Source organism: Lagopus muta, chromosome 8, assembly GCF_023343835.1.
Source record: "Lagopus muta isolate bLagMut1 chromosome 8, bLagMut1 primary, whole genome shotgun sequence".
NCBI lineage: Eukaryota > Metazoa > Chordata > Aves > Galliformes > Phasianidae > Lagopus > Lagopus muta.
The window spans coordinates 22,298,550-22,313,793 of NC_064440.1; the positions used below are offsets into that span (position 1 = coordinate 22,298,550).

Genomic DNA, 15,244 nt, shown 5'->3' on the forward strand with positions numbered 1-15,244 from the left:
GCAAGCAGGGAAAAGAGGATAAGCTCTTCTGAATCAGTGCCTGGCCCTGGGCAGAAGCAGGCAGGGAGTCCCTGTGCAGGTGACTGTGACACACTCAGAGATGGCTCACAAGAGAGTCTGATGAGAGCTATGAGGCTTTCAAAGTCCAGATGGGGCAATGGTGATGCTAGTGACAGGTTGAATTACAAAACAGAGACAGTTCTCATCTCTAAAAGTGATAAACCCCTTCTGTGGCTGTGACTGGTCTTGATTCTCTACTAAGAGTTAGAAGACTGTGGCACTGATAGCCACAGTGACCAGCTAGTAGGGTGATGCCTCCAGGGTTTGCAATAGTAGCCTGTCAATAGAGAGATTTAAAGGGCTGATTCCACATGGAATATTTACATGAGGATGTTGTGCAGAGAAATGTATGGTAGAAATTTACAACACACATAAATTCCCATATGAACATCTCCTCATAGTCAATACTTGAAAGTGGAGCACAATAGGAAGCAGCAGGAAATAAGATTGCTTTTCTTCAGCTGTGGAAGTCTGCACAAAGCAATTGTGTTGGAATTGATCCTATTCAGTCAGAGTTGGAGCTTAGAAGAGAGGCTGTTTAATCACATCTTAGTTCTAGTTCAGTAGTCCATGCTCAGGAAAAAAAATCAACAGCAGCAAAATAATACAATGTACAAATGTACAAAAATAACAACATCATTAGATGAAAAAAATTGAATCACAGTTCCTAAATCTACTGAGATAGATCTTAAAATCATCGTCTTTTGCTCATAAGTTAAGGGATAAGATGCAACATCATGCTTTTTTTTTTTTTTTAAATAATCTATTCATATGTATTCTTTGAAAAGCAAATACAAAACCGTGTAACATATTTCTTGCAGAAGCACCAGTGTAAGAAAGGACAGTTCCTTGGCTCAGGGAAGATTTTGTAGGTATCTTAAATATATTCTCTGGTACAGTGTTAAAAAAAATCACTACATTTTCTTTGTTTTCCTCTTTTGTCTCTCGCTTTTCACTTGCATTCTTCCTGCCATTTTCTGAACTTGTGTCTAGATCAGTGAAGAGATCCTTGGCCCTCCACTAATCATTAGCATTTTGAGACAGAATCAAGTCAGTGACCTATGGATTAAAAGCACTACAGCCTATTACCATCTACCAGGGTAGTTTGCCCTAATGTTAAGTGCCATTTAGCAAAGAGGTCCTCTAGTTTGTAATCTTCTAAATTTATTGTCTAAAAAGGAATTAATTTTAAAATAATTAATGCCAGTTTAAATTGCTATGATGTATCTGCAGGCTTCTGCTTGCTCTAAGTACAACACAATTCACTCTTTTCTATCCTTCATGGTTCAGTCTCTGTAATTGCAATTCATGGTCTAGATATCTGTCAACACATTGCTCCTTTTGCTGGTTGATAGTTCATGCAATAATGCAAGGTAGATACCTTGCCAAGCAGCACCTGCCTTTTTAATAATTTAAGATATTAAATAAATAAAATGGAGTATGCACCCACTGCATTATTTTCCTTAAATTCGTTCATTCCTCTCATACACATTTAATGATAAAAGCTGGTTGTTAAGAGATGCTGATTTGTCACCACCACAGTACGTAGAGGTGCAACCGGGGAAAACTTTGCTTTTCTGACTTATTGTTTTACTTCGAGAGGAAAGACACAGCTTCAAGCTGCTGCCACTCTCAGTTGCTCAAGTTAGGCAAGAAGCATGCATAAACTCAGCATATTTGTATTTCCTGTGGTATTAAACAGCCATAAACAAATTCAAATTCATACAGAAGTTGAATACAATTTAGAGTACGAATTATTTCGAATTTGAAAATTAAGAAATTCCTACTTCCTGTATGCTATTTCTATTCCTTTATGCTGACATTTCAAATGAAATAGAGATATTGAGCACAGCAACATTAGAAATCTAACTACCACATCCAATCTACAGTGGTGCTTTGTTCTGCTGTGGGCTTCACCACAGAAGTACTGTGATGACAATGTACCAGTTGCATGTGGTTTGAAACAGGAAAGTGCTATTTGCTGTTTTAGAGGTAGGGAACTGATCCTCAGAGACCAAATCCAGATCCTGAAGAGTTGTTCAAAGCTCTTCATACTGCCATGCCAATTGCAGTGCAGCTTGGCCACTTCAAGGCTCTGACCTGACAAAATTATCCAGCCTCATAGCCAAAGTCTCTAGTTCAGAAATGATCGTGAATCTGAACCTTTCATGCTCTAGGCTCCAAGCATGAAGATATCCTTCTATTTCATTTTTAATATCTACTTTAAATTCTGTTTTTCAATCAGCATATATTTGAATAATCAAACATATTTATTTTTGTCAAAAGAAAGTCTGAAATGTGAGAATTCACTGTTCTCTACTTTTCCCCCAAGCAATCTTCAGAAAGGCAGTAGCTGTACTTCACAGATAACATAGCCATTAGCAGCTCGGTCTGCTTCCCCTGACCAGTGGCATTATGTCACACATGAGTTCTGGCATCTGAATTGAAAGCAGCAGGTATCTGCTTCAATTGATTTCTCCCATACTATTTCTAACATGCTCTATCAATTTAGATAATATATGTCACTACTTATCAAAACGACAATTCTGATATCTGAATAATAGTAATTTAAAAATAAAACCCAACAATTAATAATGTAGGAAGAACCAGAACTGGTGTGTAGGGGTTAGGGTAAGGATTGGGGGGGAGTGCAGAAATACAGGTACCACCTTCCCTGCCTACAGCATCTTGCAGCCTGAGGGGTTTCAGCGTGCTTCCAGAGCTCCAGCAGAAAAATCCACTCAATTACTGCAGTGCAATGTGGATAATTTCAGAGGCATAAATAGGTTCAGACAGTCAAAGTATTAGCATGGTCCTGTCGTTCTGCGATATGAGGCAGTTCAGCAACATTTGAGGTTCTGAGCAAAGAGAAACCAGTCTATCTATCTCCACAGCAAACAGCCTCCACTAGCGATTGTTATAGCCCATTACGTAAGATCAAGCTAAGTTTTTTTCACACTGTGTGGAAGATAACAGTTCCGCTAGAGTGATGACAAAAAGAAATACCCACAAAGAGAGGAGAAGAGCAGCAAAAGCAGACACAGCAGCTCATGCCTCTGAGACTTTTGCTTACTGATAGGCCTTAGGACAAAGCAAGTGGCCACTTCCTATAGCCTTATCAGTCCCTCTGAAATGCAGCAACAAATTCTCATCTTAAGCTGAAATGTCTTCCTTTGATTACAAGTTCACAGCGGGGACAAGAGTCAGACATGACAGTAAGGCAGTGTTACTTGGTTCCCTTCATACACTTCCTCACTCCAGCAAGGCCCTGGACAATGCTGTGAGTAGAAGATGACTAGATGGGACAATCACCGTGCTTCTCGTGCTCCATCTGCCCCTCTTGCACTGGTTTATTTTCCAGGGAGCTGGCTGTTTTAATACTTGAATAAATCTCAACTTTTTGTTGACTAATTTCTGTCACACTATTTCTAGTGTCCAGGCTTTGCCCCCTGTAGGGTTTTGTTCTGCATCATAGTTTGTATGCCATGCAATCAGATTCCTGGCTCCTGCCTGAAGGCTTTGAGTTTCTGGGAGGCCTGTGAAACCTGGTGCTTCCTATTGTTAGAACTGCTTGCATCCAAATCCCCAAGTGAGCTTGCACAGGCTTAGCTCTTCTCTGAATCTGGCCCTAAAACTTTTAGTTATCTACATTTTGTGATCAACAAAATAAACTGATGGAACTAATGCTGTGAAAGTTGAAGATCTTTGCTAAAAACAAGGGACTTTGTACTCAGTGAGAGGGATTTAGGAAGAAGTGAAGCACTCACATGCAAAAACTTCCACTCCCCCGTATACCCTGGAAGCATGTGAACCCAGAATTTTTCTTTTTGTGCCTCAGATCAATGCAATTTGAAGAGACATGAGCCCCAATACCCCTCAGCTAATTGAGATGCAGGGCTTTGCAGTCAGTGCTCTCTGAGGCTGCCTTGTGGCTCTGCTTACAGATGCAAGTGGGAGAATGGAGCTCCTGACTCAGTTGCAGCTGCACCTGCAGCTGAAGAGGGGAAAGAAGGATGCAGTACTGCCATTCTCCTCGTGAACAGAAAGTTAGCAGCCACCCAGAAAGCTCGTGTTCGTGCCCTTTCTACCCAGACCTGCCTTGCAGAAAAGTGTTTTCAGGAAGGGCAGTTATACTGTCTCTTATGTAACTTGCATGCTCACATGCATTTTCACTCTCTCACTCAGCAAAGTTGAGTGAATATCCCTTCTGGGATATTTTAAAGAAGAACATGATTTCGTGGGATGCAAAGACAAAGCATGCAGAACCTCTTTGCACTCGAATAGCCAGCAGCGCACAGGTGACTCCGTGGATTTGCATCATATCACATGACATAATTGGCACTTGGGCTGCAAGTTGCCCAGACCAAAGACCCTGTCATTGACTTGTGTTATCAATTAATGTGTGCAGCAATGGCATTATGAATGAATTACATGAGCAGACTGCCATGTGACATCACTGACCTACCATGTCGGGCAGAACATTTTACATCACAAAATAAATTGAATGGAAGTGAAAAAAGGCCTTGGCATATTTAAGGTAAAAAGCGTTTTCTCGCCCAGCTGTGAAAAGGGGAAAAAGAAAAGATTGTTTGCACTAGTGTGCACATGTTATAAAGCTGTTATTTACAGGAATGAAAATAAACTCCCTTTTTACAACTGACATTATCTAATAACCTACAACCCTTGATGCAGAATCTGCAAAGAGCTAATGATTTCAGGACTTGCTGACCCAGTATGGGCTCTGTTCCCAGAGTCCTACTGAACATATGGGGAAAATAGCCAGGTTTTGTACAGACACAAATGTTTGCTTGAGCTGAGCCCAGGACCAATGCTGTGCAACCATTATCTTGGGAAAGGAAGTTTTGTTGCCAAGCAAAAATTTAATCTGGAAACTGAAAGTCAGTAAGAAATAAAGTTGTTTCCTTAGGACAGTCATTTTCTGCTATGGAAACAAAATCCAAGGTAAGAGGAGCAGATTGTAAAAAATTGTGCTATGATGATATCTAAATACATCCTAAAAAAAGATTTATGACTTCAGTCTAGTCCTGAAGGGAATTTGCAGAACTGCAGGACCACTGGCACTGATGTGGGGATTGCAGACAGCACAAATCAGGCTCTAAATAATGGATCAAAAAGAGGAGCCTCAAAAGCTACTTTTTATTGTACATTGGGGAATAGCGAAGACTATTATAAAATACTGCAGGTTGTGAAGCTTCAATAGTATCACGAAGTTAAAAGAAAGAAAAGCCTCGAGGAAGGCAGGGAAAAGTCAGTTGTAGCGAGTAGAGCTGCACCTCAGTACAGAAGGGGACAGCAGTACCTCAGGCAGGTGATGGGGCTCAGCACCTTGCCCCATGGGCAGCCACACCACACTGTATATTGCAATGACAATGTGCAGTCTGGGGGATTCATCTGGCCCCTTCCAATCCTACATTCTTCTAAAAATAAAGGTGATTGTATGGCCTTGGTTAACAAGAACAATTGCGTGGAGATAATATTCAGACACATTCTGTTGATTGCCCATGCCAATTACCTACACGTGGTCATACCAGGAACTACCTCTTCTTGCATCATAAGGGGCAGGCATCAGCAACATGTAACAACCTTTAGTAGTTCAAGCTTTAAAGAACAAGATCAATCCACCCTCAACAAAATTTCTGCAGCATGTTTCCTTGTAGCTTTGGGGTTTCTTCACATTTGATTTTTTGTTAGAAAAACAAAACAAAAAAAAGCAACAAAAAAAAACCACAACCACGCTACCAGTTCAAATATGTAAATTAAAATACACCAGAGAGCAGCAGTTTAATTTAAGCTGGAACTTAAAGAGGCCAATAGCAGTGAATGCTTGGCTATCTTGAAGCGAACCAAGAGCATGCTTGCCAGACACGATCTCTGGTGACCAGCTCTTTGCAGCTACATGCAAGATTCAGTAAGAAAACAGATGGTACACTAGAGCTTTGCTTCATGAAGAATAATAGATGAGCAGATAGAGCCTCTCAATCTCAGAGTGGCACACTGGGTGATCAGAATCCTAATCACAACCGTGCTGTGATAAAAGAGTCTGGATGAAAAATGAATTAAGGTGGTTTGGCCTGTTTTATCAATAAAAGTAATAGCAAGACATATTTCTTACAATTCTTTAAGCAGAAGAAAACTCACACGAGTGATACATACTGCTTCTAAAGCAGTGTGAAGCCGGATAAATCACACTGTCTATTTAATGGTTGCGCATTTGTTTCTACTGTATTATCAGAAAGATTATTCCCCACATTCTGGGAAAACAGATAAGAATATACAAAAAATATACAGACCAAAATTCCCCTTCTGGCATCTTTTGTCTCCTTTCTATGAGGGCTAGTACACAGCAGAAAACAAATCATTTGCTTTATGTTGCACTGTTTTGTTATTATAATACATTATAAACTAATGCCGAATTCTGTCATCTAGAAATATCTGAGCATGATTTCCATATTTGAAAAACAATTTCACGTCAAGAAGGTAATAACAAGTGAAATAACATCAATATAACTAGAATATTAGGACAGCCTGAGAGTAATGACATTGCAGCCTAAGGTATTAGAAGGAAATAGCTTAAATTATTCAGCAAGTAAACTGATGTCATGTGGTCAATGCACTGCATGTTTCACATATCCCAATTAGAATTAATGTAATAATAAAGATTGATTATTAAGTAATAAGTACTGGCCAAACAAATTACTGTAAACATAAGTCAAATCTTGTAGGACAGCATCCCTCTCCCTCTAGCTTAAACAACAGCTCTTGACACAAACCAGTACTGAACAAGCAATTATTTAGAAATATTTTCTGACTTCCTCATCCATCTTGAAAACATAGATCAAGTCATCTCAGAACTCACTATAAAATTTCTAATGCTGTTTACTCAGTGCATCACTTTCCAAGATGCGATAATCCCCAAAGTAGTTTTCGGGCTTACCTACCCAGAACTGTACCTCGGTTTAGCTGTGCTGATTATAATTAATTGTGATAAATATATTTTTCTTTGTACTGCACAAGTAATTTATTTCATAAAAGCAGAGTAGTTTACAGACTTGTAGGTTATTGTCAGTTATTTTACTGAAAATGGGGATATACGCTACAAAGGTTTTAATACTGAATTGACTTCCTTCACAAATGATGATTCAAGCTGCGTGACAACCTGCGGAGGCCCTGTGGTTTTTGTGAAATACCACTCCCATGTTCTTGTTTCTCGGATGCTGCATGTGTGCCAGGATACAGTTAGCAGCAGAGAATATGTCCTAACAGATTCTTTCTCTGTCAGAAAACCTATGAACTACTTATGTAAGCCCTCTCAAGTCCTTCATATTTGTTTTTAGCTTTTCCAAGTAATTCCTATTAAACAGAACTTCTGGTATGGTGCTATTGCAGCTAACCTTGCTCTAAGAAGCTGTTATATCATTACTTAGTGCCGTGCAACTCTTTGGGCTCCATAAATCTATAAGCATGCTGTTCTAAGTGGTTTTATTGCTGACAAACTAGCAACAAAATGGAAACAGAAGAGAGTCCATCTGATGGAGGACAGCATTGTTATGAAAAGGCAGATCCATTTTGCTGATGTGAATGAAAGACAGTGAAATACAGCTTCTAGGGGCAAAACAAACCAATTTCAATCCAAAGTGTTCAGGGTTTACTAGAAACAATAGAATACATATTTGATTAGAACGTAAACATTAGAAGGATTTAAAGTAGCATAGAGAATGCATCTCCCACATGAGGATGTTAAAGATGGAAAACATGAAGCCCTTGTTCTAGATTTCTTTACCATGAATATCCGTCTGCATTATATATTGCTCTGGTCTGTACAGAGATGAAATATTCGATGTGGTGGGAATCCATCTGGCCTTTTCAAATACAGTCCAAGGCTACAAGAAGCCAATACTTTCAGAAGTCACTAGAAGAAATGACAAGCTGGAGAGTCACTAACTGCTGTTTCTAAATGTGCAAATAGTGAATGAATAGAAGACTGTTGCTTAATATTCCAGATATACTTTAGAATTCATGGCTGGTTATGAAGAACTTAACCAAGATGCAGTGTTTTTGAGATGCTTGTTCAAACACATGTTGCTCTCACCAAATGTGCCTCTCAGAGAACTGTGCAGTTCTACCCTCCATCAGATTTATATGCCATACGTTCCTAGATCTTGAGATAAACTAGCAGGCATCTGAGAGAGACCCCAAATGAAATATTCATGAACTTTCATAACATTCATTACCATTTTATGATTCTCTTTACTTGGTCGAACAACAACGCTTTCTAGCAGTCTATTAAATCAGCCAGCAAACTTTATAAATCACCAGATAAACTACATGAATCTGTCACATCTTAATGTACTGTCTGGGCTCCAAAAATACTTGAGCACATGGCAAAGTCATACTACTTATGAGTCTATCTGCTGTCATTCTTCAACATTGATTTTTCTGACTGTATAAGGAATTCACCATCTTTTTAGGATGGAGTTTGAGCTTAGTAAATAGATATGCCAAAGAATCATGTAAAATCTAACAAATACACATTTTCCACAGTGTTGAAAATATACATAGCTTTCCTAGAAAAAAATACAAATGTGCAAGAACTCACCAAATAAAATCTTGATTAGCTGTAGTCAATAGAATGAAGATGTTCAAGATCCAGCTAAAGCTCTGCAAGGCTGCAAATACTGGACTGAAAGTCAATTCAGGCTGCCAGAAGATGATGCTAAATCCTAGTGAAGGAAAATGGAAACAAGTGGAATTGCTGAGGATGCAGATGACCTCAAGAAGAATCAAATCTGTCCATTTCCATTAACATTCTGTCATCTCTTGCTTCAAGGCCTTCTGGGCACAAATCTTCCCAGCTGCCTGCATTACACTTTAACCACCTGCCTCTGCAGGCTAACAATAGCTCTCAAAACAACTTTTACCAATGAATTGCTGCTGAGTATAAACATACTCCATTTATCTGTTGTATTCGCTATAGACAGCACAGCACCTTCCTGGCTTATTCCCTGGTTGCATTTAACTTTGCTTAGCCTGTCTCTGCTGCTTGCTAAAATGCAGGATCTAAGTAGTCTTAGCAGTTCTCTCATGGCTGACTTCAGACATGTCAGCTCACTCAAATAATGTGATTCAGAAAAAAAACTGCAACTCCTGGGGAAAAAAAAAAAAAAAAAGCTACATCTAAACTGAAATAAAAATATCAACTACCACCTGGATTTACTTGCTGTAATTGCATCTGACACTTGCAATATTTTCACAGTATCTGTTCTGTTTATAACGTTGTACAAGGTCACAGCTACTGTACCTTTTCTGTTTCAAAATTTCTATTTTCTTATCTTAACTTTGACCTCTCTTCTACTGAGTACTGATTCTTATCGATTTGTGTGACTTCTGCCCCTGAAGCTACAGAAGCTTAAGTATATTTTGAAGCTAATTTCTCTCTTCTAAGGAGCTGGTAGGTAACTTAGAAATCATTTACAAACAGGGTTAACCCCTTGATGCCAGTTCTCTAGTTCTGTGATTGAAGTTAACCACTTGTTTAAGTGTTTTGCCAAGGTAGGGAAACAGAACCTGGTTCAGGGCCCTTGGCAGCAGCAGCAGACATTTACCAAGGCAAAATAACCTTTGGATTAGGCTAGGAATATTCACAATGATTAAAAAACACTTTACATGTCTCTGTATTGATGTTTCCTTTTTAAAATGGATGCCAAAGGAAGAAAGATTCCAAGCAGACTGTAAAACTTTGGTACATACATTTAAAGTTATAAAAACTTTAAACTGTAAAGTTGCCCTCACTCTTTCCTATTGAACAACAATAACACAACTTCTGAGCTTGTCAACAATTTGCCAGATGCTGACTGAATTTGTTCTGTACCACTGAAATGACTGTAAATGAATGATACAAGTGTAAATATGGATGCTGTGTGCTACTTATTCTTCTGCTGTAAATATACACTCCACAAATTTTTTAAAACTTATTCTTTATGCATACTCAAATTCAGTTTACTGCATTGGCTAACCTTGAAGACTTCTGCTTTTCAATTTGAGATATTTTATGTAAAGATTCTCTTTTGTTACTGAAGTCATGAATGTGATAGTTTTATAGATAAGAAAATATTCCCCTGACGATAATTTATCGCTGACCAAAAACTCATTTGCTGTAAACTGTCACAGCTCCATAGGATCCAGCTTAATTTTTATCAATGTCATCAAAAATCTTTGATGCACAGTACAACACATCATAACAGTACCAAAATTATTTTGGTTTCTAAGAAACTGCTTTTGATTTTACTTATTTTAAATTATATATGAAAAAAAAGTTTTACTTTAGAAATTGTATTGTTTTGTAACCATATCATTTCTTTGCTTCCTGGAGTAATGAGCAAATTTGCAAAGGATTCAAGTTTCCAATTCCAGGTTACACAAAATGGCTTATAAGATTTGCTTATAGGTTACCATCAGACTTCACAATGGCTTGGATGTTACTTTCTTAAGGATGGAACACATCAACACTCCAACCTTGGAGTGGCTTTTATTGTTGCAATAAAGTATTTCACATTTCACACGGGGGAAGGTAATGTTCAAATGCTCAAATATGTTTGTCCACTGACATTTGAGACATCCAAGGGTATCTGTGACTTCTATGGGGGACTGGCAATGGGATGCAGCACACAGGGGAGACCTATCATGCTCCCATGCAGCAGACAAAGGCTTGATAGGAAACCCTGAATATCTAAAATGGCATTGGGTGCCATTAATTGTTCTACAAAGCAGATAACATTAATCCTCTCCAGTCACAGGGTAGTTGAACAGAAGTTTTCTGCTAAATTAGTCTTTTTTTGTTTGTTTGTTTGTTTGTTTGTTTTCCTGTGATGGACACACATTGACATAAGCAGGTTAGTTATGGACCTGTCCAGATACATAGCAATATGAGAGAATGTAATGCTTGCACATGAACAAGTAGAAACATAGTGAATCTTGTTTAGGTAAAATCACCACAGAGAGAAACTTAAGTCATTGAAGCAATTGCCTCCTCAGTTCAGAGAAGGCCTGCCTGAGGAAATTTTGTATCCTGAAGAGAAAAAGAGTGTCAGTTCCATTCTAGTTCAGTTACCTAGTTTTGCCCGGACATCTGGTTAACAAAGCTCAAATATCCTCTTCCTGACAGTGAAGGCAGATCCTCTGAATTCTCACTCAAAGGAGCTGAAGTTAAGCCTTTCTCAACCACTATCAAAAAGGCTTACATTTAGGGATAAGGTCTCAATGTGGTACAATCTAATATCATTATTGATGGCCAAGCAACAAAACTTTATTCATTTAGTTACTTTTGTGATGGTAGCAAGGATTTTCAAGTTTGCTCTAGAGCTCTAGCTACTGTATCACCCACTGCATCTTTCATCTCCAACAAGAAAAGCAGTTCTGCAAAAGCACACTTTCTTTCCAGTGACATTGGGGAGACTGCCTTACATCAGAAGAGCAAAATATCCTCGTCCAGACTCTGCATCTAGTTATATCAGCTTAGATTTTCAGTCACCAGTGGACATAATGTAATTATACAACATATGTATTATTATAATTGGCCATAATTGCAGTGCTTAGAGATAATGAGATGAAGAATTACTTGAAATATAGAGGCATAATCAATAGACAGTAAGTAGAAAAACAATTAGATAACCTTTTAGGAAAAGTTTATTTTTTTCTGTTTGCTTCTAAATGGAATTTATTTTTTTGGAATTTCAGTTTGTGAAATCCTGGCTAAAGAATGCATTCAGCATTTTTTAAATAGACAGTCTGGGACTCAGAAGCATGACAGATTTAAATTATAACTATGCCTAGACGAAGGGTGAGACAGAGCAAACTTTGCATGGAGGAAACAGCAAATATTTCCTTAACTGTTGTCTGACAAAACAAACAAACAAACAAAACAAAACAAAACAAAACAAAAAACACCAAAAACTTGGTGAATTTAATGTTAAAAGAACTGAGAACACAAGAGAATCTCCAGCATTGGGCCTTGTTTGTAAGCACACTGGTGTGCACAGGCCAAATGGGCAGCGTGAGGCCAGCTGCTCTGCTCAGACCTGGCTACAGAGAAGTCTCTGCAATTTATACATGCAATGCCGAGGCTTGCTTTGGAGCCTGAATGTTGCTGGGGCAAACAGGGACATTATCCTGGCCCTGTGCCCACCCTTTCTAACTTCTCACCAAGAGCCATTAGCTGGATAAAAGGAGGTGTGGAAAGAAGGAAGACTGTAAAAAGAAGGGGGGTTGGCCTCCATCCAGCTTACCCAGGCTGCACATTCTCCATGGCTGCTGTAGGCTGGTTTTATGACCACTTTGGTGCCAGTCATGAGTACGACCACACCTTTATCAAGGCCGAGATTCTGGCCCACCGTCTGATCTGCTTTACTGAGCAAATCTCCCTGCTCAGGCTCTCCACACAGCAGATGTCTATCTCCAGCATTAGATGTCTGAACGTCTTCCAATTCAGCAACATCAGAGAACAACTTCCCTCAGAATTTCAGAATAAAAGCTACAAAAATAGAGATGAGAGTACTGTTAATTCTGGGCTAGTATATCAAGGAGGTGCCATTCTACAGTCACCATACAGCAATGTATTCCCTGATGTTTTTCCAGCACGTCTGCACCAAAACTCACTACATGGAAGAAATATTTTCATATTGTAATTCAATTAATATGAATATTTTAATCATATTATTATTTAAAATGCCTCCAGATATCTTAGACTGTCAGACCAAAATCTAAATGTTAAATGCTTCAGCTTCCTTCCTACAAATTTTTGGGAAGGGACAGCACGGTGCAACACTATTCTAGCTTCTACAGCTTAATAACCACAAAAAATGCTGCAATTCTTAGAAAATCATTTTGGTCTTTGATGAAACGTGATGAGATGGCACTTGATTCATGACACAAGTTTCATTAGCTAGTGATGCTTTTTGAAAATCAAGAGTAGCTGTAAACAGGATCCATCCATCCTCAGGAGTGAACCACCTTCCTGCCAGTGCCAGGCTGCACTGCCCAGGCTGTGGGTGCCTGTCATCCCTGCCATCCTACATCCTTACCATCAGAATTTTCAGTGTCTATTCAGTGTTTTAGTGAATACTATTTTTCGCCTATATCCCATCTCTATTTTTTATTAAAAATGAAACTTCAATGAATAACCTCTTTCATAACTTTTTCTCCAGTTTTTGCATCAAATGTTCTGATTGCTAGAAGAGTTGTTAAAGAAATATTTTTAAAACAAAACAGCCAATAAATAACAAAGTTAATTTTAATGCTATCTTAGACTGAGACCTTGAATCAGAAGACAAGATTTTAGCACAGCAGAGCAAAGAAAACTTAGGAGTGCCTGATATATACCTTAAGCTACTGTTTCTAAATATCACTCGAGCTACATCTCGAAGGAAGAATATTCTTATTTTCTGGTTATTCTTTGTATGCAGGAGGATTAGCTGAAGGTAAGCAGCATTAAGTTGTTTGTCAGTTATGCGCAGTTATTTGTCAGTTCTGTATCCAACTCAACAGAATAGTAGAGGAGTTAAATCTTTTATTCAAGCTATGGTTTTTGGTGCCTTGAAGAATTAAATTCTATTTTCCTAAAGTTACAAGCAATGTAACTGATGAACAAAATAATTTGGACAGTCAGATAACGCAAATCAAACCATAAAAACAAACAGCAACTACTTGTTCCAGCTACCGTTTCCTTTTAGCTTACAACCTCTCTACTTTACAATTGTCTTTTTGCATCCACATTTTCTCCATCACAGTTACTTAATTCCTAAAACACACTACACAACAGTGTTAATTTCCTGAACAGCTCTCCTCTGTGAATGAGGCAGATGTGCTTCAGTCCCATACTGGCTGCCCACTTAAATTAATCTGGAGCCAGCTGAATTCTCACTATGATCACAAGTGCCCTGCTAGCTGACTTGGGGATAGCAGGCTTGGTCTTTGAAACAACTCACATCTTGCATTCTTATCCCTTTCCTACGAATCCTTGGTGGCTTTTTGTTGTTATTTTTTTTTTTCTCCCCTCTGTTCCTTTCTTAGCTTTCACCACTTCCCTTAGTTAGGAGACTTGTTAAAGAGCAAGTTATTTTTGTTAAGCAAAGTTTTGGGCTGAACAGAATCCACAGCACTGCTGTGTTTCAGAGTTCGCTGTATTGAGGTTCTATGTAACAGAATAGGCTTAAATGTTTCCCTTCATCAGAAAAACCCTTTGAAGTAGGATCTACTACTAGCCTAGGTACAGCAACATTTTAATGCTAATAGTATCATGTGAACTGAAGAAGGTTTTGTTTCTAGCGACCAAGATGATGTTTATCCATCATCACCAGCATCACTTCTGAGTAGGACTCATCTAGAGGATTGAAAGCAGGTGACTCATATTTGCATCATCATCTTAGCTTCAGTTTTTCAGATCTATGATACAATTCCTGTTCCACAGAATTGCTAGTGCCCATCCCGTTCACATTCTCAAGGATTTTAATGAGAAGTCAAAAATACCTCCAAAATCAAACTAAACAAAATCTACCCCAAAATGAAATTTTGGGTTCTCAGCACATGCCATCTGATGGGTACACTGGAGCTGGGAGAACTTCAGTATCCCTGTGAGCACAATGCCTGTATGGTATCCAATCGGGCCAGGAAGAACTGGGGTTGATTGCCATGTGTTAGTCTTTTCATCACCTAATAAATGTACAAGAACCTGCTAACTAGATTTTTTAAAATTTATTTCTCCCCCCACCCCCACATAGAATGCTTCCTAAAGTACTCGCTGGGTATTTATGGTTTTGTGTCCCAGTAGCTGAGCTGCCATGTGAGTTTGGTTCCAAAATTTAAAGAGAATTACTCCAATAATCTGTTCTAAAAAATATTCCAGCAACAGTTTTTCCATTGCTTCCAGCCTGCACATGAACAACTTTGTTCAGTTAGCCTCTGGCTACGATCCAGTGAGATGATTAGATGCTTGAATGAACCCAGAGAAATATTTTTACAGTGTGAAGAACTTGTGCTTAATCACTTGGGGAAAAAATATTCCATTCTGATTCTCAGCTACAGCACTTATCTTGAGTTGCTTAGTCACGTGAAACTATAATTTCACTAGCTAGTCAGGAATCCCCTTGAAATTTCACTTGCAGCATGCTTT

General features: G+C 38.6%; 1 long non-coding RNA gene across 1 annotated transcript in view; it reads right to left on the bottom strand.

Annotated features, from left to right (window-relative positions):
• LOC125697137 (uncharacterized) overlaps positions 1-15,244 on the bottom strand; it is a 54,227-nt gene that overhangs the window by 15,208 nt on the left and 23,775 nt on the right. Inside the window, exons 5-6 of the long non-coding RNA XR_007378689.1 lie at positions 12,363-12,607; positions 8,678-8,801 (exon numbers count right to left, since the gene is read on the bottom strand). This is a non-coding gene — a long non-coding RNA (uncharacterized LOC125697137). The remainder of the gene's footprint in view (positions 1-8,677; positions 8,802-12,362; positions 12,608-15,244) is intronic.